The sequence below is a fragment of the Centropristis striata genome, chromosome 4, assembly GCF_030273125.1.
Source record: "Centropristis striata isolate RG_2023a ecotype Rhode Island chromosome 4, C.striata_1.0, whole genome shotgun sequence".
NCBI lineage: Eukaryota > Metazoa > Chordata > Actinopteri > Perciformes > Serranidae > Centropristis > Centropristis striata.
The window spans coordinates 23,526,117-23,552,906 of record NC_081520.1 but is presented as its reverse complement, the minus strand read 5'-3'; the positions used below and the strand labels follow the sequence as shown (position 1 = coordinate 23,552,906).

At 39.7% G+C, this 26,790-nt stretch overlaps 2 non-coding genes across 2 annotated transcripts; both read right to left on the bottom strand.

Moving 5' to 3' along the window:
* Positions 1–22,316: 22,316 nt before the first annotated feature.
* Positions 22,317–22,388, bottom strand: trnae-uuc (transfer RNA glutamic acid (anticodon UUC)). The gene has a single exon. It is a non-coding gene; the product is annotated as a tRNA-Glu (tRNA).
* A 319-nt stretch (positions 22,389–22,707) lies between these two features.
* On the bottom strand, positions 22,708–22,779 carry trnae-uuc (transfer RNA glutamic acid (anticodon UUC)). The gene has a single exon. It is a non-coding gene; the product is annotated as a tRNA-Glu (tRNA).
* Between the last annotated feature and the right edge of the window lie 4,011 nt (positions 22,780–26,790).

The window sequence follows — 26,790 nt, the reverse complement described above, 5'->3', positions numbered from 1 at the left end:
TGCTGCAGATTGATTTTTTTAAATTTGATTTAAAATATGCTGTCATTAAGTTAAAATACAGTGTGAAAGGGTCAAAGTTATGAGACACTTTTAAAACATATGTAGACATAAAAAACATATATAGACATACATATAAAACATATATAGATTGTATGTAGCTATATGTACATATGTAGATTATTTTGTTGTTGTAACAATGCTTTTTGGCAATAAATCTTATACCGTTGGAAATCCTGAAGCCGCCCCTTTGAAAAGGTACCACATGTGTAAGGAATATCCATTTGTGGGATTAGCAACAGAGCTGAGTATGTAGGTTGCACCAAAGAAAAATGTGCCAAATCTTCTCTGCCAATGCCTAGGCTACTTTGCCATTGACTCTTGTTTGGTGTTTGGTGGATTGGATGATTGAAATTTGAAGAAACAAGACATATTGGCAATTTAACAATTTATTAATTTAAGGAACATGAGCCTCAGTAGCGTGTGGAATAACCATATACAGCCACAACAGCCTGGCACCTCCTCCTCATGCTGGTCACCAGCCTGGTCACACGCTGCTGTGGGATGGCATCCCATTCTTCAACCAGCATTTGTCGTAAGTCAGCCAACCTGGTTGTGTTGGTCACTCTGGAAGGAACAGCACGCCCAGAATGTGGAGATATGGGATTGCCACTGGTTGCCTCGTTTTTCCAGTGAGGGAGATACTGCCCCACACCATCACACTGCCTCCACATGTGTGATGGTGGAAGAGACACCAACTGTACTGACTGTACTGACTACATACTGTAGCAGGGCCCATTCTCACAGGTGCTGCCAATCAAGTTTCTGATTGGCACCTGATTGGCATCAACTGAGAGTACCAAAAGCTCAAAATAAGAGTCAATAGCAACAGCAAAAAAATGAGAAGATTTGGCACATTTTTCTTGGGCACAGCTTACATACTCAGCTCTGCTGCTTATCCCACAAATGCATGTTCCTTACAAATGTGGTACCATTTAAAAGGGGAGACTTCAAGCTTTCCAACGGTATAAGATTTATGATCAAAAAGCATTGTTACAATAACAAAATAATCTACCCAACACAAATTGCCTTACTTTTTGAGCGTAGTTTATATTTATATATATATATATATATATATATATATATATATATATATATATATATATATATATATATATATATATATATATATATATATAGCGTCTATGTGTACATTGACACAGTGCCGTGGATACGCATTGGATTTCTGCTATCCTGATGATGGCTGACCTTGTTAGCCACCTGTCAATCAATGGTTGCCATGCCCCAAATCATATGATTCTTTAACTTCTAATTTCTTCTAAGTGGGGCCATTATTTACACTATTAACATCAAATTGTCTTGAAGAATATTTTTTACTTGCAATTAAGACTATTGTAGTGTTTTAAAATTTGTTTTCTGAGGTAATAAATCAAGTGAGAAGATTTCTCATTTTGTATTGAGCTAGATTAGACTGAAATGTTTCTGCAACCGCCATCAGCGTCTCCTGTTGGAATTTTTTGGTAGAATGCAGCTGAAGACACTTCCAGGTTTGCCTCACTGCTCAGACCCGGAGGTTGCTGGTTTCAACTTGTTCATGTACCAAAACACTGCAGAGTCAGGATTTTAGTATATGATTACCATGGCAACAGCAGACATTGTGACATGAGCACAGGTGTAATTAATAACACTAACGATGGAGCTGTGCTGCTGCTCACTGGCTCACTGGGACATTGTTAGTGCTATTAGTTCCACCTGTGCTTCTCTGCTGTCACAATATGCTATGAAAAAGATCTCTTTCATTTTCATATCAGCTCATTTATTTATTTTCATTTCATCCACAACTTTTATCACAGAGGCTGAAACACTGTTTGACAACAATTATTTACGTGTTACAAATCATTTGGTAATCATTAATTAATAATGTAAGCTATAAATCACAAAAAAATATTTGATTCCCTAACACTCCTGAAACAAGTATTAATATTAATTTTCATATTACACCAAACACCCTTTTTTAATTATTGAATTCAGGGCTGGACTGGGACAAAAAATCAGCCCTGGCATTTTTGCCCCGACCGGCCCACCACAACTGATAACTCACCAAGTATCTTAGTGCTCTCCTAGCCATGTAGATATCTGAACTATATCACTTCACACTACACTACATTTAGGCTACATAAGATGGCCTTCATCCTAGAGTGTCAAAACACAGGAAGTCAGAATAGATAACTTTCACTTTTTAATATAAATGCAATAACATGCAGCACAACAAAGCACGATAAGAGGCCTGCAGGGAAAAAAATAAAGAACACACAGTACTGTAAAAGTACAGTGGAAACTCCATGCTCACTTTAAAATGGTGTTCTACTAATTCTCAAGAAACAAATGTTTACATATCTAAAAAGATCCCTTTGGGTGAGCAAACTAGCCTGTAGAGACAGAAATGTCCTACTAGCAAATTTAACACTGTCACACTAAAATCATAATTTTCACGTCCAACTGCTGTTTATCAACTCCAAATCTATCAACAACTGAACACGCTAGCACAGACAACCGCAAATCAGCTTTAAACACTAACAGAACTGACCAACATGAAATTATGACAACGAGGTACTAGAATGTTAAACTGGTAACAACAGCTAGCCTAGCATGTTGCTGTGCCAGTCAATGAACTTCAACCAATTGTGACCTGCTCCATCAAAATGAGTCACATTGACCCCGAAACACATTTTGAGATTTTGATGTGTATGCAAAGAGGAGACTCTTAGATTCATTTCAATACCAACATTATGTTTCTACGCCAAATATTCCATGAGATATGCTCATCCAAAGTTCGACTGTTATCAAACGTTAGTTTTTTTAGAAAAAGGGCTTTAAAGAAAATGATACAGATTCTGCCATGTTTCACAGGGATTAAAACACATTTATTAAGACTAGACTCCAAATGAACACAATATTTTTGGGTCAAAGGTGATACCCCACATCTGTATGTGTAGTCTACTCATACTGTCACACACACACATGCACGTGACCACTTGCATGTGACCTCGTGCACGAGCACATACACAACACAGTACAGGCCTAGTATCCAAAACATATGGAATACAATAATGATAAAATATGAACAAATATACTGTACATATGATGTAATACAGAATATATGATGGGTATTTAAATATGATAATACTTAAAAATATTAATATAAAGAATGTTTATAAAATATTAAATATTGAGCCACATGCACACACGTACTTACAGTTACTTACAAGTGCATATCCATACAATTAAAAATGTATATACAGACAATGGCCCTTTTAATATAATAATACAGAATATATTTTATATTATTTCATATTTATTTATTATTATTTCATAATTAAACTGTCACATGCATCGAGGAAGCAGGCAGTCCTCTGGTGTTGCTGCTTCTCACACTGGATCCTCTGACAGAGTCATATGGAGCTTCACAAGATGGACCAAATGTTTTTCATCTATAAAATAAGATAGCATTAATAAAAAATCATCATCATCACAAACCTTTTGGGCTGGCTAAATCATATTGAATCATTGTTGAATGAGGCCTGATCATTTCTGTATTATTGCTTCAATATGATCAGTGCATTCACTGATAGACAGATTGCAGCACAGGATTTAATACAGCCTCATATTCAGAAACATAACATATTCACCATACATTTTATAATTCACCATATCAGATCTTTTAAACAATACTTTTACTATACATTAACCATACTTTAGGCTGTTTATTTTGTTATAGCTTAAAGATCTCCTCACATTTGTGTCTCACAGCAAACCTGTCTCCTACAAATTATGTTTGTATATTACTGTTTAATAATTAGCCTCAGTTGTGGGGTGATAAGGTAATCACTGCCTAGATTATGTTCAGAAACAACAATTTTTTGAGTGAATGAAACTCTGATTTTCCTCATTATGTTAATACATGTAATGTATAGGAGACAGTAGACACCTGAGACATACACCTGACACACCCACACCTGGGCTAACGTTACACACAGTGTAGTGTAGTTATCAAGCATTATTAGCTGCTTTCTTAGCCTGCTCTAGTGATTGTATTAGCCCTTACTAACAGAGAAAAAGAGGATCGTGTTGATAAAGTATAAGCACTTACCATCAGTCATCTCTTTAACTAGGTCGCGTCTTCTCATGTCTCCTCCGGTGAACAGCAGCTAGCAGGCGCCGCCGTTGTGAAGTTTGCGGCTCCACTTGTACTCCCAAGCTATCGCAGTCTCTTTAACACTGTCCTCGTTTAGATAACTACGGTCAGAGACATTGTATGCTACCATCGGCTCATCCATCAGTGCAATATCTTCCTCCTCATCTTCCTCCAACTCAATCTCTCCGGCATTATCTTGGCTAACGTTAGCCGACCGTCCGCGTCCTAGTCGGAGGTCCCGCTGTCTCTCTCTCCTCTCTTCTCATCACCTACCGGTGCGGTGAAATTGTCCATAATCATCACATGTAGCACCTCTATCTCTGATTAAATTGAAAAGTTTTGCAATGTTCTCCTCACATTAATCCATCTAGTTAAGCCAGCGATCTTCCAACACTATCTGAACCACGTCATCCAGCCTGTCTGTGTGCCGCAAAAAACTTTCTGACATTACGTTTAAGAGCTTAAAAACTATACTTATCATTTGAATTTCATATTAATGTTAACATTGTCTTAAAGCTGAGACTTTATTTATTCAGAAACGCATAAAACCCCAAAACAGCCCAAAATCACTTTTTTCATGTTTAAACGTGTTTTTACAAGAACGGGCGGTTGCGCCTTCCGACTCATTTTGATGGAGCGCGTCACAATTAAGTCATTAAGTTAAAGTCCATAACTGTTAAACTTCATTAAAAGTTCAGACGTGCCAAAAATAGTGGAGGCAGCAGAAACTGTGCTCTTGCCCCCTGGCTGCGTGCGCACCTGTTACTGTTTGTAAACAAGACACCGTCTATACACGAAACATTGATGATGCAGCAAGCAAACTACACTGTGTTCAAAAAGTTAGCAAGCTAACAAAATAAAGTTATTAAACTGACTTCATGATATTTGAGCCAGGCAGAGAACCATTTATCGCTTCTTACCGAATGTTGCCGGGTGCTGCCATCTTTCCACCTCTCTCTCCTAACTCCCTAAAGGTTAATTCCTCCATCATCACCTGGCGGCGCCGTGCTGAGTCAGCTCCAGCTGCTGCAGCACCAAACATTTAAGATAGTTTAGCGCATTTTGCAGAATCTGCCTGAAGGGCTTGTCGTTTGTTTTCCTCGTAATTTCGTGTCCCTGTATTAAATCCGCTACTTCTATACGTTTCTCTTCCATTTTTATTTTCTGGCTGTGCCGTGACTGACTGATTGATTTACATCCGATGGGCCCAAGGAGGAGGGCTCTCGGCCCTCTCTCTACCTGATTTTTATTAACCATTGGCCAATGAGACTGCTGGCCATGACATAACTGGCTGATTGACAGCAGAATGGGCCAAGGAGGAGGGGGCCCTGGCCTTCGGCCCTCCCTCTACCTGTTTTATTGGACATTGGGAAATCATTTAACCAAAAAATATATTAAATTAAAAATATATATTTTTTTGTTTTGTTTATTCAAGTCGTTCGGCCCAAAAGTCTTGCCGGCCCACCGGGCATTTGCCCGGTATGCCAGATGGCCAGTCCAGCACTGATTGAATTTGTTAGAAGGATTTCAAGATTTCAAGATTTCAAGAATCAGTTGAATTTGAAGGCAGATGATACTTTGTAAGTGTTGTCATGTGGTTTAATAGAGTCATGTTGGGTTTGTTAGTTGATTGTCAGTTCTAGTTGTTGCACATCTCAAAAGTTGTGTCTGTGTTTCATGTGTGCTTGAAATGCGTGAAACAAAGAGCCAGTGCTCAATGAGCTGGATGAGTGACACATAAACACCGTAGAGAGAAGTATAGTAGAGATCTGTCACATGATTGTTTTATGAAATCTTTGTTTTTGGAGGAGATTGAGTTCATGAAGTCCTGATGAATAAACTGTGAGTTTCAGAGTGTTTAGAGCAAAGCTGTGATAAAATAACAGAATGTGATTCCTCTCTAACTGTTTCCTTTTGTGTGAGTGCTGCAGTGAGACGATCACTTCAGCCAGCCAAAATGGTCTGAGCTGCAACACTGCAGCTGGCGGTCTTATTTGGTCCAGACTGACTCTCTTCTACTTTCATTCACATCGTCTGGCCTCACAGATCTCTCTTCACTCCAGCCGTGACTGTACTAATAGAGCTGATTTGGCCCGTCTCAGGGAGCTGAGAGTTGAATCAATTAGCTCCTTTAGTCTCCCACAGGAACACACTACCTAGAACAGTGTGCAGCCTGACCGAGCATGTTGGATTCACTTAACACTGTTCTGATGCTGGCAGGCAGCCAGGGTGGTGTCAGTGCCAGATGAGGAGAGAGAGGGAGACAGTCTGAGGGGTGAGGATGGAGAGAGAGACAGAGTGCAGGAGGAGAAAAGATGTTTGAGTCAGATACATTTAGAGAATACTGTGTTTCTTTCCTGTACATTTGTAATCGGATATCAACAGGAAGTGATGCTCTCCACTCTTCTTCTGTTGTTCTCAGTTCTATAAGTGAATCTGTGTGTTTCACTTCAGCATCTTGAATATGAATACAGGATTATAGACAATGACTGAATGTGTCATTGTGGCATTAATTGTGACACCACTGTTGTTTTGTCACAGAGCAGATTGTGTGAAATTGTGTCAATGTCCCTTCACTGTTACTGACAGTAGTAACTGTCTGTATCCTGTTCTCTCTTCTTTACTCACTCACACGTCTTGTTTTTATTCAGCTCATGTTCACTTTGCTGCCTGTCTGGAATTTTAAGGTGCTGCTGGAATATTTCTCCTCAGAGCAGAAACTTTTACATTTTTAACTTTTTAACACTGAATTCTTTCACACATAAATTACTGCTGACTGTGTGCAAATCAATACTTTTGACTTCCTTTGCCAACCTGATGCTGGAAACTCCCAAAGAGATCAAAATCCCGAGATTCCATCAAATCAACACACACACACACACACACACACACACACACACAGAAGGTGAAGTAGCATCAGTGTGCCAGAGATCAGACTCAGCATGTGTTTAACCACAAAGGTCCTCTGAGGTGAGGAGCTCAGTGATGTTTAATGGCAGCTTTTAGTTTTTACATCCTGAGTTTGAGGATCAAAGTGTCCTTGTCTTTTTTCTCTGGCTGCAGCTTTAAACAGCTCAGCTGCTGTATAGGTGTGCTTCAGTGAGTCTGACATCTTTTAGCTGTCAACGATTCAACCTGAACCTCTGAGGGCCTTTGACAACATAAAGAGGTCAGTGAGGTCGGACTGTTTTCTTTCTCAGGTTTAGACTCAGATACAGGTTTTATCACCACTCTTAGATTCACTAAAGACACTAATGACTGTAATTTCTCCATGAAGTTTACATCTGACCAGCAACTGAAACCAAGCTCAGCTCTTTTATTTTCCTTACTTGAGGTATATTTTACAAAGAGCTGCTTTAATGCTCTGATCTTGATGTGGACCTGTTCAGACTAACTCCCATGATGGATACATTTCATTCATTAGTACAAACTATACAATGTAATCTTTCATTAGCAGCAGCTTTGTACATTACCTTCACAGTCTGACAGATACATAATGAAAACAGGACAAATAATCATTCAACTTCCTTTAAAACCTTATCTTACTTAATCTTGTTTTAATGAACCAGTCGGTCCCACAGCACTAATGGATGATTTGACTTCTGAGTCGAACATTAACAAGATACACACAGTTCAGTTTATGTTGTAGATGAGGATTAAAAGATGATCATCAGAGAATCAAATCTGCTACAGTGTTTCTTATCAAACAAAACTTATTTGTGAAGTTCCCACATCAGGCCTTCTGCTGTCTATATGAATCTGTGTTTGTTGTTAGCTGCAGATAACTGCTGCCAAATGTGCTGTTGGGAGTTATAATGTTTCATTTAGCCAGAAAGTAGATGGTCTTTGTAAATCTTCCACAATGTTTCTTTACATTATTGCTTAAAATCCACTCTATGTGAGTGGAGGTTGAGAATAAAATATTTGCTAACAGTGCCAAAGCAAATTTGCAGCTCTGAATCACTCAGAGTTCAACATTGGAGAACTTGCAGACTGAGCTGAGAACAAGCTGTGTAAGTGATTTAAAGCTTGAGGATTTCTCCTCAACTACCGCGCACCCAGCTGCTTCATGGTTACTCTGTGGATTACATTTCATGGTAAGCAGGCAGGTGTTTAAGCACCAGGCTCTCCACTGCTGAGCAGCAAAGCTAGAAAGAAAGGAGCAGAATCAAACCTTTGATCGGTTTTTCAAGCTTGAGTGCCAAAATAAAGGTTATTTCAGTTGTGCTCTGGAAATGAAAAACATCTGGATTGATCATTTTGGCTTTGAGGATTCTGCAGTTGACCTGCAGCAAACTCTAATGAATATCCCCAGAGCTCTGTGATGAAGGATCAGTGCTGGGAGTTCCTGGGAAAGAAGCAGACAGAGAACAAGCTGCAGGAAAAACAAAGACAAATAATCATAACAGAATTAACTCATACACATTTCCTGAATACAGCTAAATATAATGGTAATCAACTTGTATTATTGAAAACCATCTGCTGTTTAAAGCAGGATCAGCACTGATGAACACAGCTCTGATGTTCTCTGCTTTGATCTTCTGTGATGAACATTCTGGAACATTATTGTGTTGTCACGGTGATATGGAACCTCCCTAACAACAGGCAACAACAACTTGTTAGGGCCTCGGGGCAATCGCACCGAGCACTGGTCCCATACAGCAATAGCTGTAGGGACCAGTGCTGTGGATTTCTTCTTCTTCCTCTTCCGGACGCAATTTCTTCCCGCTACTAGTCCTACAACTTGAAGAGTTGCAGGACAAATTATACATCAAAACCAGCGTTTTGATCGGGATCGGTGTGCTATTACTTTTCTCTACAGAATATGAATTTTGAATATGAAAAACTGCCCAAAATTTTGCATTGAAATGAATGGGACGGCCGAAAGAAAATGAGCGAAAAAGAACAATAATTGGACATTTTCAAACGTCTACTTTTCCGGCATAATTTCAGCTAGAGACTCCATTTAAACTTTAAACAGTAGACACAAGTCTTGTGTATTGGTGTATTACTCCACATTTCTATAGGCCATGTAGTTTTTTATCAATCCCTGTTCAATGACCATGATCATTTTTGTAGAAATTCTGAGATTATAATGGGTGTGTATTGCACGGAATGTTCGTGTCACAGTGTGTGATGTCATCGCTCAGAGTGTAGAGGGAGAGAAAAAATTGTCAAAAAATAAATTTGAAAACTGCGCTCCAGGCCGCAAATTCCACTCTACAGAAATAATTTATACATAGAAACGTAGGAAAATTTGTCTTCTCCCTCACAATCCTCTGGTAAAGCTGTCAGAGTTATAGTTTGGGCGTAGGACGCACAGATGGGCCACCAACACCACCAACTGCCTCATTGGGTCCCATATTAAAAACGCAGGGAGATTTCGGTAAAAGGGAGATGGAACAGTTTTTTCAGATCGCTCTAACAAAGCTATTTTTTCATTTTTCTTAAAAAAAAAACATATGTAGACGTTCAGGAAGAACTCAGGATGCTCAAAGTGAAGTCGGATCAATGATAGGTATTATAGTTTTGCCAAAAATGCTTTCTGTTCGAGGCCAGAAATTTCACTCTGCCCACCTGGCTGCTTTCACTGTGCCGGAAGATTCCACAGCTGTTAATTCTGTTGATTGCTCTGCTCTGATTGGTCGACCCCAACGCCTTTGATGCTTTGATGTGATTACAGTTACAGTTAAAGATACACGCACGCACACACACACACACACACACACACACTGGTCATTTAATGTAATAACAGTTAAAGATACACGCACGCACACACACACTGGTCATTTAATGTAATAACAGTTAAAGATACACGCACGTACACACACACTGGTCATTTAATGTAATAACAGTTAAAGATACACACACGCACACACACACACTGGTCATTTAATGTAATAACAGTTAAAGATACACGCACGTCGCACACACACACTGGTCATTTAATGTAATAACAGTTAAAGATACACGCACGCACACACACACTGGTCATTTAATGTAATAACAGTTAAAGATACACGCACGCACACACACTGGTCATTTAATGTAATAACAGTTAAAGATACACGCAAGCACACACACACTGGTCATTTAATGTAATAACAGTTAAAGATACACGCACGCACACACACACTGGTCATTTAATGTAATAACAGTTAAAGATACACGCACGCACACACACACTGGTCATTTAATGTAATAACAGTTAAAGATACACGCACGTCGCACGCACACACTGGTCATTTAATGTAATAACAGTTAAAGATACACGCACGCACACACACACTGGTCATTTAATGTAATAACAGTTAAAGATACACGCAAGCACACACACACTGGTCATTTAATGTAATAACAGTTAAAGATACACGCACGCACACACACACTGGTCATTTAATGTAATAACAGTTAAAGATACACGCAAGCACACACACACTGGTCATTTAATGTAATAACAGTTAAAGATACACGCACGCACACACACACTGGTCATTTAATGTAATAACAGTTAAAGATACACACACGCACGCACGCACACACACACACACACACACACACACACACACACATGCGCGCGTAAGCGTGCACACTCCTCCAGAATCAAATGTTTGACACACACACACATTATGAGGTTAAAGGGCATAGGTTGCTGTATAAACAAATACTTGAAGAGGAATGCTTGCTGTAGGTGTGCTCCTTGTATATTATATAGTATCATAACATCACTAGTATTAATTGTTTGAAATCTCTGAAGAATCTCATCATAGTGTACACACACCGGCAGTAGCCCCCGTGGCCCTTTCAGAATTTCCCCAGAGGAAATTTTCTAGTTGTCATTACTGTTGTCTGTAATGTTGACACTTGTTTTCTAACAGCAATCTGTTCAGGTACCTAAAAACTATGACTCAGGATTTTAGTAAAGGATTACCATGGCAACAGCAGACATTGTGAAATGAGCACAAGTGTAATTAATAACACTATCGATGGAGCTGTGCTGCTGCTCACTGGCTCACTGGGACATCGTTAGTGTTATTAGTTCCACATGTGCTTCCCTGCTGTCACAAGTCACAATATGCTGTGAAAAAGATCTCTTTTATTTTCATATCAGCTCATTTATGTATTCTCATTTCATCCACAACGAGGCTGAAACACTGTTTGACAACAATGATTTATGTGTTACAAATAATTTGGTAATCATTAATTAATATTTGATAATGTAAGCTATTTACAAATGTTACACCAGGGACACTAAAACTGAATCAGGTTCAGACTCCATGTTATTGTCCTGAATAATCCATGATCCACCTCTTGCCTCTGCAGTCTGGACTGTCTGATGTCTGTTGCTCAGCTGAGGCTGGACTGCTCCTGTTTTAGTTCCACCAAGCAGCAGCCTCCGGGCCTGAAGAGAGAAGCTGAGGTGGAAGTGCCTTAAACTCGCCCTGTTTTAATGGCCTCAGGGGGGACTCCACTGGTGACAAAATAAGTCACGCTGTATAGAAATCAATGAGAAAATGACCCTTCTTGTCACCTGAGTTATTCCCTCAGTTAACGTTTTACTAATGAGTTTATGATCTCAGTGGCTTATTTCAAATCTTCTTTATTACAGCATGATGTTCATTTAGTAAATGATGGCCCCATTTAGATTAGAATAGATGATGAAGCAGATAATGTGTCCAGTGTGTTTTCAGCTTGTCAAACTTTATTGTTACATTTTGGCTGCTTAAAAACATCTTAGTTTAAAAAGTGTTCTGTTGGACTAAAACACTCTGAGGAAGATCATCAGCTTCAACCAAATCCATATTCTCCATCAGGGTATTATACCATAACTGTCATAGTAAATGATGTGCAAGTATGTTTCAGTGTCTTAGTTCTACATTCATGTCAAAGACTCAGTGTGTTTCTACAGTGAGATGTGTCACTTTGTGAGCAGAGTGTAGAGAGAATATAGAGTCATCCACTCCTCCTGAGCTCAGTTACGTTTGTCTCTGCCTCAGAGTGAACATTGTGCTGCATATTGAACGATCTATGTTCAGTTGAGTGTGTGGAAAGCTGCCACGCTGCCTGTGACTTTAAACTCTCCAACATCTTTTCATTTTTCGTCACTTGTATTATTCTTGAAAGTTATTGTTCAGTTTTGATGCAGTCGTTATTCTCATTAAGATTAGATGGGGACATTTATTCACCGTAATATAACAGCTTTCCTGTCAGTTTGCTAATAGAACAGTCTTCCTTCTCACACTAACGTGATGCTGAACTTGTGACTTGTGACTGCACTCAACATGGAGGCTTTCCTTACATATATTGCTCCATTCCCCTACTAGGTGATCCATCTGTATGTGAGATTAAGATGTTTCAGTCATTCCATAAATGTGTTGAGTTTCTGTCATCAGATCAGAGAGATGTGCTGTGACTCCTGCTGCAGGGGGAGGCTGATACGAAGCAATAAAACACTCTGGCAGCTGTTCTGTAGCTGTAAACCTGTGAAGTGAGAAGAATGAGTGTGAGTGGAGCAGCTCCGTCTCACAGAGCAGTGCAGAGAGACAGCAGCAGGACCACCACTGTAGGCCAACATCTCCTTCTGACAAACACCTGCAGCTCCAGTCTGCTCATGTGGGATCATGCTACACAAATGAGGAACAAATACAAAAAAGAAAGAGAGACTGTCTGATGAGATGGAGAGAAGTATATTTTAATGCCTTCTATAACAGCAGCTCTCACCTTCTCTCTCCTTTTCTTACCACAGGCTTTTAAAATGAACCTTGATAAGCAGTGGCAGTTATTTATATGGTAATTCAGCAAAGAGACTCATCACACAGAGTAACACAGTTTAGTAGAGAGGGAATGAGATATTCTGTGTCTGTGTGTGTGTGTGTGTGTGTGTGTGTGTGTGTGTGTGTGTGTGTCTGTGTGTGTGTGTGTATGTGTGTAAGTGTTCGCTCCACATTGACCTTGTGCTGTTATTATCTGTGCACCTTTAAATATCTCTATAGAGTTTTATTCTGTCTTTGTCAGGTTTTCCAGCACAATGGTGCTTTTAGCAAGATGACTGAGTTTGACTTACACACAAATATGAATGAACTTTGAAAGGACGTCCTCCCACATGAACCCTGCTGCACCTCAGCTGCATGTCTTCAGACTGTGAGGACACACAGAGACAAGTAGAGAACATGAGACACTGTCAGAATGAATGTGGCTGTGTGTCTATGTGATCATGTGATGCCTCATTGTTACTTTTTAAATGTAAAATTTTGCACTGATGTGTAATTATTTTATTTGTTTATTGTTTTCTGGCTGCTTTCTGGTGTCTTATTGACCAGATGTTTGATTAAAGTAAACATTAATTTATTTATTTCCTGTTCTGACTGTAGGCTCCTTAAACAAAGTCTGATAAGATGTGGAAGTTATTTATATCGTAATTCACCAAAGAAAGACATCACACATTACCTGAAGTTTAGTTGAATGGGAATTACATTTGGTGTGTGTGTGTGTGTGTGTGTGTGTGTGTGTTTGTGTTTGTGTGTGTGTGTGTGTGTGTGTGTGTGTGTGTGTGTGTATGGTCCTTATTGTTTCTATTTGTCCAGGATGATGTTTCTATCTGTCCTCTAGACCTTAATTCCTCACTGTCTCAGTATCCAAAATATATCACGTATTAATAGAGCTGAAACAATTACCCAAATACTTGAGACTTAATTAAATAATTACATTGTATGTTAATCAATGTATTATTTGTCAGAGATCCAATCAGTCTCTAGTTCCTGCTTCACACCTTTGTGGCCTTGTTGCTTCTCTGTGTCTGATGTGAGGAGCTGTCCGTGGTGCTGAACAGTATTTTTATTGTTTTTATCTCTTTTGCTGCAGAATGTTTTCACTTACAGTTATTGTTCTGAGATGTTTTGTTTTGGCTCGTATCCTGACACTCCCTCCCACCACATAGTATCATTAAATAACAAACTATGGTTCATTTTAAAGAAATGTCCTCCTTGTTGGACAGAGGAATCTCCCCTCACCATCAGTCAGGACTGAGTGTTGCTGTGAGTAAATAAGTGAGATTATTAAATGTGAACATGAGGTGTGTAACACCTTTAGAGGCTCAGTAGTAAACAGCTAAAGGGCTAAAGACTGCTACACCCTGCTCATCTACATTTATGCTTATCCCCAGCTTCATGCATTAATCAATATGTTCTAAACTGCCTATTGATTTTAACAACAGCTGATCAGGAAGCTGATGAGAAGCTTTAAATGTTCCACTCAGCAGTTTTAAACACTGAACTGGTTCAGCAGCAGTTATACCAAAGTCACTTCACTGTCACTGTGTCAGTTTGTAAAACTCTGACTCTGGAACACTTAGAAACTGCCACTGACAAGATTTCAGAGTAGTCGAGCAGTTCAGAGGTAGGAGCTAAATTAGAAACTGTTTTATTGTATTTTCAGCAGTCTTATGAATATTTAACAGAGAGGAAGGTTGGAATATAAAATAGGAAATAATAAAATTGGCTTCTGCTTCTTCTGCACGCTTTTTTCCTTGTTGTTGTTTTTTCTCTCTGTTGGTTCCTTCTGTCCTACTGAGAGACTCAGACAGCAACACAGAAGCAGATAACTCTGAATCAGGACATCAAGCAGTTTCTGTTTATGTACACAAGTGTAGTCCTCTCAGTCAGAACATCATTTTCCTCTCTGAGCCACTGATTCACTGACTCCACTTTTAGTCATGACAAGATGTCATGCTGCTTCGGTAAAAAAAAATAATTTGGTAAATTGACAAAAAGCGGAAGACGCTCTGTGAGAGACGTTTTTTTTCTCTGAACTGAAAGTGTTTAGTCCATGTGGTGATTCAGTGTCATATGGATTTTTCTATGTTGTTCCAAAGCTCTTGGCATATTGATGTTGTGAACCTGGAGGGTCTTTTAGACCATTTTTATCCATCCTCGATATGAATAAAGCAAAATGATTCAGCACCAAATGTTTTTAACAAATAGTATCAACCCCAAAATTGCTGTAACAACGTATGGGACAGAGTTGAACATGGAAATGGACTTCAAAGGGGCATACATTCATGTTATGAACCCGTATACATAATTTAATTGCTTTATAGGTTTAATTAAGTCATGTTTATTAGATATTTTTGACCAGAACAACTTGATACCCAGTGCTGAGCTGTATCTCCATTGAATTAATCTTCAGGTTCACAGCTTTCAGATGATGTTTACAGTTTATTTGTGGAATTTATTGTTGACCTGCTATCTCCCCCTAAATATCCACTGCCCACAACCACCAATTCTCTATAAAAAGGACTTTGAGTGGTAAGAGGTTAATAGAAAATGTGACATATTTCATATTTTCTAAATGCATGAAAGAGGGGCATATTTACACTTGGAACTGTTAGTATCAATATATTTACAAGAGTTTTTACTTTTTAAATACATTCAGTTTGTCTCTTGTGGTTAATGTGTCTGGATGAACTCTGATTGTCTCACAGTGACAGAAACCAATAAAAGATCCTGAGCAGCATTGTGCATTAATTTCTTCTTAGTTTTTTGCTCCTGCACATTCATTGAAGGTCCAGCTGCCAGTTGTTCCTGATCTGCAAGCCTTGCACTTTCTCTCCATGAATACAGTCTGCATGATGGGCATAATAAAGAGAGCAGTTTGTGCTTTTCCCCTGATAACACTACGTACCAGACACTGAATCATTTGAATCATTTAGATGAGTCATGTGACTGATAACACAGAGACACGGTCATCCATTACATCCACTCAGTGAATTCCCTCAGAGACACAATCTGGTTCGACCAACACACAGAGCAGCTCTACTTGTTGACTTCTTAAACTCAGACACATGTTAAAGTAGCTCTGAAGACTCAGGCTGTGATGCAGGAAATGTTAAAGTATTGATGGCCAGCAACAATGATGTCATCTATGTAACATTTCCATGTGAAGCTGTGAGTCAGGGCAGCCTCTGCAGACAGAGAGAGGGCTGGCCATCAGCCTCTTGTGTGTCTACTGCAGAGTGAAATGCTGCTCCGCTTGGCTCCATCTCTTCACGTCTGATGGTCCTTTATAATCAGCAGCTCCTCAGATATGAGCTGGACTGTGAGCCACGTGATGAGAGCCAGTAAAGGAGAGGACAGCTGTGAGAGACAGAAAGGACTCTTATTATGTGTGTTAATGTTATATTGAAGACTGGATCTTCTGTTTTTAAAACTGGTCCTGATCAGTGAGCATGCTAGATAAATAAAATGTATTTCTCTTGGTGCAGAATGTGTCTGAAGGTGCTACAGTGGTTGTACATTTCTCACATTATTTCAGGTTGAATCTGTCTCAGTGTAAATGGTGATCATTAGTAACTCCAGCTCTGGTTGCTGTCAGCAGGCAGATCTGCTGCTGTGACTGTGATCAGGGCTCAGTATGCTGCATGATAACTTCCTGCTGGGAGATCTGTGATGTAACAGGGAAGAATAACAGCTTCATCAGCCAGTATGCATGATAAATGAAGAGGTGGAGATAAAATGTAACATGAATTAGTTTCATCATAATCAAACCTCAGAGAAAATGTGAAAGGCCCAATCCCTGAGAGGGAGGCACACAGAGAACTATCCTGTATCGTTCTTCTTTAATGAAGGAAGTCATTTGTTTCAGTGGAGATTATTCTGAGTGAAGCTTGGTGTCTCTCCTCTGTTGTGCATGGTGGCGCACAGATGATCAAGTCAGTGTGTTTGTCAGAGAGAGAAGCTGGAAATGATGCTGTGTCTCATGGAATCAGCTCCTCTTCAGGGGAAACCATCAAAGCAACATTGTGTTGACGTTGTTCTGCTTCAGTTACACAATGACTCAGCAAACGACTCATTTAAAAAAATAGTTTCCAAGGTTTATAATTGAGTGCTGTATCTACATGTTTATGTCCCTGTATAAATGGATTCAGTGTGTAGTAGTGACAGGATGTGCTGTGTAGACCTGCAGGCTGATGATCTCTCTGAGCTCTTTGTCAAACAAACTGTTTGTAAAGAGGATTTTACAGCTTATTGCCACACTGCATAGTGACATCAGTGATCAGTAAACAAGGTGTTTGTTGTTGTTCTCATATCTGACAGTGGTCAGCACTGTTGTTACCATCCACTCTGTATTGAGACTGTTTCCATAAAACAAAGACACAATCATGTTGAGTGAATCTTCAGTATGACGCGTGCTGAAAGAGCTGCTGAGACTAATGAGGTCCACTTTAATGAGGAATAAACTGAAAGTGTCAGTAAGAGGATTTAACATGTCAAATCATCACAATCACTGGCTGACGTGTCAGTAGAACTCATCATGGTGGACTTCACTGACTTCTTGTGTCTCAGTGTCCATTGCTGTGAGCTGATTTGTCTCCTCACACAGCAGCTGTCAGTCAAATGAGACAGAAGCTAACTGTGTGTTTGAGCTCAGTGATCCTCCTGAGGAAGTAACACACACACACACACACACACACACACACACACACACACACACACACTCCAACTCAGCTTGTTCTGCTGAAAAGCCAAATCTTTATCCTGACAGCTCCTACACTGACTCAGTGCTGCTGAAGCAGCTCAGCATCATGCTGTAGTGTGTGTGTGTGTGTGTGTGTGTGTGTGTGTGTGATATTCTTCACAGTTTCTTTCCTGAAAATTCATCTGGCTCCACAGGAGTCCTGCCATGATCTGACAGCCCAGGGGAGAAGTGTGTGTGTGTGTTTCAGTTAGTGAACAGGCTTTCTGCAGTAATAAATGTGTTGTGTGTTATTTGATAGTTTGACAGGAACATGTAAACAGTATAACAGATAGTGTATAATGATGCAGAAACAGCTGTTAACTCTAATACAGATCTTTGATACATCACATCTGTCCTGATCTATAGTTCAAACAATAGAAAGAGAAAAACAAAGACAACTTAGAACATATGAAATCTTTTCATTAGTTGTCAGCATTTCATTATTTCACTGAATAATGTTTGTTTATTTGTTGTTTTGTTAGTTATGCTGCCAATATACTTACCTATCAGACTTACACGAATGTTGATGGACTCTAAAGAGCATTTTATGAAACAACAACACACAACTATCTCTCTCTGCAATAACTTGTGAAATCATTTGAAATGATCACATAGAAACTCATTTTTTTAAACAGTGTGTTGCAGCCTGTGGCGTGTGTGACATCACATTGGCATTCTAGAATGTTTGACAGATTAGAGACATAGTTCCAGGATTCTCTCCTATAAACCATGTGAGTCTAGTTTTATGATCAGTTTAATGTCGAGGCGTCTGACTGAGCCAGATGGAGAGGATACAGGTATGTGTTCATGTCCTTCTTTCATGTGTTGATTATTGTTGCCATGGTGAGAATCGTCAAGAGAACAGCTGATGCATACAGAACGTGTGTCAGTGATACATTTGATAACTAACAAAAGTACTGTGTCAAATGTCAGATGTTCTGAGGAAAACTTGGTAGTTTGAATTGAATCCAGTGTCAGAAGTTATTTTGAGACTCAGGTACCTGTGTGTGTTTCTGCTTCAGAGAACCAGGAGCCTTTCATGTTGGGGAGCCCAGGGATGTTGTACTCTGTGGCTTTAAAAGCAGCCTTATCAAAAGACACACACACACACACACACACACACACACACACACACACACACACACACACACACACATGCGCGCGCTCCAGTGAGATCCAGTATCTTTACCCTGCAGACTCTGTGGGGACAGACAGTTTCCTGTTTCTCTGCTGTTCTGGTCATCAGGGTGACTTCAGAAACACTGACACACATCAGGTGTCTGCATGTTTCATGTTGATGGTTGAAATGTTGGACTCTGGAAGTCTGCTGTGTGTTTGTCCATCACTCTTCACCTGATGATGTCATTCTCTTTATACCAGAGATGAAGCCAGAATAAGATGAACTTTAAACAGATTTAATTGAACATCATTGTGTTGTCAGTGTGTTGAGAGATGCTGTGTGTAACTCTTTCTCTTCAGATGTAAATCCAGTGTTTCTGTGCCACATCAGTCTCAGCCTGACCGACACATTTCCTCCTTTCTCTCTCCTCCTCCTCCTTCTCCTCCTCCTCCTCCTCTCTGTGTTGGAGCTCTGATCCATGTCTGACCATGACAGTGAACAGTTTGGATCTGAAACTCCACCAGAAAGCGTTTGACTGTATTAAACTGTCAGGACGTCCCCTTCATTCTGCAGCTCAGAGATTTAATCTGCAGTCTGAGAATGAGAGGGAGCTCAGTGAAGACCAAGTCTCTCTCCTTTTTCTCTTCTCATTCTCTCTCTCCCATCAACTGCTACAGGACTCTGATAGAACTGTTGAGCTTTACTAGACATCTAATTGACCCCATGCTTGGCCTTCTCACTGTGGTCAAACAGATAAGATGAAACTTTAATGATCCTCCAAGGTAAAGCAAATGCAAAGGTCATGTGTCATGAGTTTCAGAGTGTTGTCTATAGAGCAGCCTCCTCCTGGCTGCCTCTCTCTGCTCTTTTCTCTTGTTATTCAGGAGCGGCTCTGAGCCAAAATAATTGGCCTCTGAATAACATGGCCACTGTCTTCACTCTTGTTTTGCTAAGTTTTATTGTTAGCTGCGGCTTGTTTGTGCTGCTGCATGCTGGAATATTCTCCTTTTACCTAAACGTGTCACTTAATGCTTCTGTTTGTCAGATTTCTGTCACCAGTAACTTTCCTCCTCAGCTCTTGTGAGCCTGCTGTGGTGCTCATGTTCCTTTAGATTCAGCATTGTGAACTTCAGCAGTGAATAAAGCTGTTTTTAACTGATGAGTCTTGAGTTAACCCCTATAATAAATATGATGCAGAAAAATATGTTATACATGGCTGAGATTTGCCTGATGATACTATTATTGAATTACTTGACCAAATCCATTTTACATAAAATATTTTATCTGTGAAGCATACTCAGGTTAACCTGCTCTTGTCGATTTAATTCACTTTGAAAAGCTGAGAGTTTATAGTCTGTTAAAGCTCAGCTGGTGACTTTAAAGTGATGAACCTGCTGCTCTTCTTCTTCTGCTGTTGTTCCGTTCAGCTGACGAGTCTCACTGAATGCAGTGTGACTGATTATCTCTCCTCCTGAACACAATTATAATATGAATGGACCTGGTAATATTGGCCCTCTAATGAAAGAGTTTCTTGTAACTGTGACGTCTATCATAGTCCAACACACAGAGAGAAACCAAACGTATGTACAGTAGTGATGGTGAAAGTTTATTTCAGAGGACAGCTGTGAGCTGCTTGTTATTGTCTGACTGGTTGCTGTCTGGTTGTTAAATTGTTCCATATATCATTTTAGAGGCCTGGAGTTCTCATAAATAATAAAAGGTCAAAGGTCACCATGAACTCAGTTTGATTTTCCCTGCTGCCTGTGTGAGACAGTGAGATGTGGAGGTGGATCACTTCTTGACTTGTGTCTCTGATGTGCTCACACATATATGTACACATGTGCTGCCTCGAGCTCAAAGCAGCAGAAAGGAAACAAAGTGCATGTTAATGTTCAGAGGAACAGCAGAGTGGATTCTGTTTCTTTACTAGATGAAACAAGAAAACACTGCAGGTCTCTTCACTGTGATGTGTGCTCGTCTCTGTCTCAGCCGGCCGCCTGGGTGAAAACCAGGAATCCTGACCGCTAGACCATATGGGAGCTGGTTTCGGGGTTGAAATAATCATTACTCTGTTCATACTGTTAAAATGTGATTGCTGACCTCCACATGACATGTGGAAGACATGTATCACTGCTTTATGTCCTATATGTTCTGACGGTCAGGATTCCTGGTTTTTCACCAGGCGGCCCGGGTTCAACTCCTGTCTGGGAAATACAGTTTTATTGAGCCATTAGCTGAAGCCAGTTCTTTGTTTGAATCTATTGATAATTACATCAAACATCTGTTGAACATATTAGACAGAAAGCATATTTCCTAAACACATAACTACTTTTACTCCACTGTGTGTTTTTTTTTAAGAATAAATAAATGAGAGGAGGACAGAATAATACTCAGCAGTGAGCTGCTGCTCTGTCTCTGTCCATGGTGCTGACTGGGAGCAATGATCAACTGACTGCATGTTCCCTCTCAAAAGGTTTTAACAGACACATTCAAACAACAATAACCAATGTTCTCAGACATTCTCCAGAATATATCATCCAAAAATAACTGTAAGATTCAATCTAACCTTTGTGTTGTTCAGAATGAAACTGTTTTCTTTGTATTTGATCCTAAAATACAAATGAGCTCTGAGAAGGAAACTCTTCCAAAATCTTAACATCTCGTGTGTTGAAGCTCCACAGAGGAAAAGCAACAGATAAGTGAAAGTAAAATGAATCAAGAACAAATTAAAAATTCAGTTAAATAATAATACATTTAATATTAGATGTGAGCAGAACTAAATATGACTGTAAAAGCTGAAGATATTTGTCTGCGACACAATTAACCTTCTAATAAAACAAGAGGGTGGACTCATTTTCACACCTGATTATTTATGAACTTGATTTACACGGTGATTTTAGATCTGGCAGCAGCTTTTCATTTGGCAGTTTTTGCTGTGAATTAGTCAAAATCACTGTGATTCACAGTTTCATTATCACCACAGCAGCAAACTGTTTTAACATGTCTTTCTCTAACAGGTTTGTTTGCTGATTTATCATCACTGCTGTTGTTGTCAGAGAGGCTTTAAATGAGAAACATTTTAATCTTTAAATAACGTGTTCTCTCACCACAGCTACAGTCGGTGACATGATCCACTTCTCTCTACCTCTCATCTGACAAAACACCACAGATTTATTTTAAATGATGTAACATTGAATAACTTGCTCAGTGGGAGTTAACATGTGAGAGTCAAAGTGTTTTTCTGCTGAAGTGGTGTATTAATCACTATGATGGAGAGGCTCGGCTGCTCTCTGGCAGCTGTGTGTTTGTGAGTCTTTCTTTAAACTCAGTGAATCACTTCACACTCAGCAAACATTACTGAGCGTTATGTTGGGACACCATATCTCCTGTCTTTATTAAAGTTAGTGTAGTTTTTGTCCAAATACAGAAATCATGACAGACATAACTAGAGCTTATAATGCAAAGTGTATGTTCCCATACCGGGAGTTGAACCCGGGCCACCTGGGTGAAAACCAGGAATCCTGACCGCTAGACCATATGGGAGTTCATACTTGAAATCAGTTTTGTTAATCCAGTGATTAACTTGTGCATACTGTTAAAATAAGACAACTGACCGTTGCATGCTGGGATTATTTGAACAATTTATACACTTAATTATTGGACATAGTTATGTAGCTGACATAGAGCATGACGTATAATGTTGACCCCTCAAATAACGACGTGGATGTGTTTCCATTAGAGTTAATGGAGAAGCCTGCTGTGGCTTACACCTGCCCCCGATCACGCTTACAAGAGTGAATCTGTTCCTCCATTAAGTTTTCCCATGATAGTTGTTGTTGGATCTAAATTTGTGCACAGTATGTTCCCATACCGGGAGTTGAACCCGGGCCGCCTGGGTGAAAACCAGGAATCCTGACCGCTAGACCATATAGGAGCTGGAAACAGGTCAGCATGGCTATCCTTCCCTTTACTAGATGGAAGTCTGTCTGATTGTGAAGTTGAGGACATGATGTAGAAGTGAGGCCTTTCTTGCTTTGTTGTCACATGACTGAGATGACTTCACAGAAACATAATGTCTTCATTTTCTGCATTGTCCCTTTAGCAGAATATCTTTCAGTTTACTCAAACAGAGTTTGTATTGTTGACACTTTTATGGTCATTTACATAAAGGTGTTTTTATTCTCCGCTTGCCCTGAATGACTCCAGTATTCCCACCACAGATGACCTTACCTGAGGCTGCTCACACTGTTTAGTATAAAGTTAACAATGTGAAAACAGCTACAGGCTGCAGTTGGAAATGGGGTTAATGAGAGCAGTGAGACAGAAACATACAGGTCATCTTGGACCCCCAGGATGGACACTGGCTTAGAAAGAAACCAGCAGCCCCTCACCTCTCAGATACAGTCAGCTGAGCTCATGTACAGAGGACAGACAGGAGAGACAGACACATTTTGATTAAGTTCAAAGGAAATCATCATTGAACTCACCTGCTGTGTTTGAATGATCCGGTCAGCTCTGTCTTTGTGTCGTCTGTCTCTGAATCCCTCCTTCGGGTCCTGCTGACTCAGCAGTCATTCTGTGATTCAGCAGCTGAAAAATGAAGCTGGAAACTAAATGAGCAGAACTCTAAATATCACATGTGTCTTTTTATTAGCGACAGAACAAAAGTAATTCAATGTTTTTCCTCTGATGAGTTCAGGAGAATCAGAGGTCATGAACCTCCTCATTCCCTCAGTGTGTTAATTACACAGTGCACAATCAGTGAACAGCACATATTTTGATGGTGATGAACAGAGAGGAAGTCTTGCTAATGATGGTAATGTCTATATTCACATGCCGGGAGTTGAACCCAGGCCGACTGGGTGAAAACCAGGAATCCTGACCACTAGACCAGATGGGAGCTGGTTTTAGAAACTAAAATCAGTTTTGTTAATCCAGTGATTAACTTGTGCAGGACAGCAATGTAATGTCATCTCTCTCTTGTGAAGAGAGAGATGACATTACGGATGACTATTGGCACTTTTTGAGATGAAAGTCTGTAATTCATCAATTCATTATTTATCATCCTTAAACTCTTATCCTGGATGGAGCCAGTCCCAGCTGACACTGGGTGAGAGGAGTCTGATCCAAACAAAAATCACATTCCTCAGAGTTAGTGACACAGTGAGCAGCACTTTATTATATTTGATGGTTATCAGCAGCAGACTGCAGAGAGAAAGTCTTCACATAATACAGAGAAGTGACTTGTTAATGGTTCCCTTGGTTTAATAAGGGACGATTCATCTGACAAAAAGTCCATTAAATAATTGAGAAGTAGTTTTTTAAATGATATCTACATGAAGTAATGTAATTAGATCTATTTCAGGCTTTTTATATATTTTAATGAGGTTCATTATAACTGTTTTATCCACTGACTGAGTGTCTCTGCAGTGAAAACACTGGTGGAGTCACATCACACACAGTCTGCTCGGCCTTGTTCTGTCACTGTTCTTCAGTCACTCAGTGGATTCACAGCTTCAGTGTTTACTAATGAGCCTTTTATGGACATAAATACAGCAAAGTGTCATTAACAAAGAGACTCTAGCAGCAGTAAGATATGCCGGGGCTGATGGGAGTTGGAGGCTGCTCTGTCTCAGTGATCTGCCCCCCCCCCCTCTGATCTCACCTGGACCACTTCCTGTCCACGTCTCTGTGACCTGTGTGTGATGGAGGAATGCTGCAGTGTGCTTGTAGAGAACACAAAGCAGAAAGTGCTGATTGATTATTTCAGTGTACATTACAGTTACCAGCTGATTCATTAGAAGTCATCACATTTATTTATCTGCATATTTAATCCTGCATTAAAGCAATAATGAGGCTTTAATATGTTGCTATAAAATGTGTAATGAATGATTAAAGCATTAAGTGGCTCTTCAAACAGAACATTTGAAGCCAAAAGGCTCCTTTAGAGTCTCACTTCCCCTCATGTGAGGATCAGTGTTGGGACATTTATTAGGAATGTGAAATGTTGCATTGATGTCCTCATGTCTTCACATTTAAGCAGTTATATATTAAAGACTGTAGTGAGCTCATTAAATATAGATTGAACATTAATGTTACGCTCCTAATCTTTTTCTCACTAAACTATGACAGTCACTCAGTGTTGTTGGGTCACATAATCCAAGCTGTGAGTCACAATCTGTCCTTTGTTTTTCATGAAGAACGATTATTTTCTCTCTGAAGAGGATCGTTGATATTGTTTACATTAGGCTGTGATGAGGTATTGATTTCTTTCAACACTGGATTGTTAACAGTTTATTTGGCGTGAAAATTCAAATGTCAACCAGCAGTTATTTAATCATCGACTCCCTGAAGTAAAATTTAGATTAAAGTTGAAATAAACAGAAATTCAAACGACTGTTTAGATTTCCAGAAACATCAGTCCAGTTTGAAATGATCGGCGAGGCTCAGACGACTCAGTGAGACTCTTTTTTCAGTTTCCAAATATTCTGTGCAGATCACAACTTCTGACTGTAAAACTCAAGCTGACAGCTTCATGTTGAGGTTTTAATAAAACACACTGAAGAAAGAAACAAGTCAAATGTAAATGAAAGCATCACTGTGAGCTTTACAGAAGCTGCCTGTGTTTCTGTTGTTGTGTCTGTCCTCTCTCCTGTCACAGAGGCTGAGAGTGCTGCTCACTGTTTATGCACTGTAACACATACACACACACACACACAGACAGAGAGAGAGAGAGAGAGAGAGAGAGAGAGAGAGAGAGAGCTGGCAGGAGTATAGGAGACACAGTGCTAGAATTATTGTTAGGATTCTGTTTTGGGTGTTGATTGTCGTGCTGTAGCCTTGATGTATAATTTAATGCAGCATGGTTTTATTCCAAAAGAAAAAAGCTTTAATGTGATATATTACACAACGGATGATGTCTGATCTTGGTATTTTCATGAGACACCTGATGTAAAATAAATATGCTAAATATTACATTTATGTTACAATCACAGACTCCAGTGAGACGTTTAAAGTCGCTGCAGAATATCTGTGTTCGTAGACACGCACGCGCGCGCACACACACACACGCACACGCACACGCACACACACACACACAAAGACACAGTTGTACAGTGGATTATAGCATCATAAAGGAGTTGTGTATTTGTTGAAATGTTGACTTGTTTGATGGACAGATGAACAGAGGAGTAAAGAGCTTGTGTTGTATCAAACAGAGAAGGTGTCTTATCTTAAATAGAGGGTAAAGGGAATATTTCTCTCCATGTCTCTTTATTGAATAGGGACTGTATGTCATGGCGAGATTTATCTTCTTCTTCTTCTGTGCTTTCTTCCAGTCTAACATGGGGAGAGGGTCCAACAGGCAGATTGTTCCAAACTGTGCTGCCTGTTTCCTAAAATCCACTTAATGCACATGGCTCAGTCCTTCTTCATGTTTGGCCTTTTTCCAGTTTCTGATTAACCAAAACAATCATTTTGGAAACTGTAATTACAGCTTTTTGTTTAGTAAACAATAGAGAGTAGTTTAACAGTTTAACAGTTTAACCCAGCAGTGTGTTGCTGTATTTTCACAGTAATGTGTTAATGTTGAAAGGACACATCATCACCATCCAGTTCAAGCTGTAAAACACAGGATCCACAGATGAAACCAGATCTCTTCTGTTTGTGATTTCATGAAAATACCAAGAGCAGAAAGAAACAAAATACAGGTGGAACTGAAAGACAAGAAGACAATTTCTTTGATGGGACAGTTCCAGTATCGTTCTCACAAAGACACAGTCCACCATGGAGAGAGACAGACAGAGACAACTGGTGTCTCTCTGTCATTGTCCATTTGTTAGCAGTCCTGGACATTGTCTCTTTAGGACGCTCTTCACCTGAAAGATGGATGTGGTTAATCTGTGACTCTGACCTGAGCCAGTGCACTCTGGTCTCGTCCCCGAGC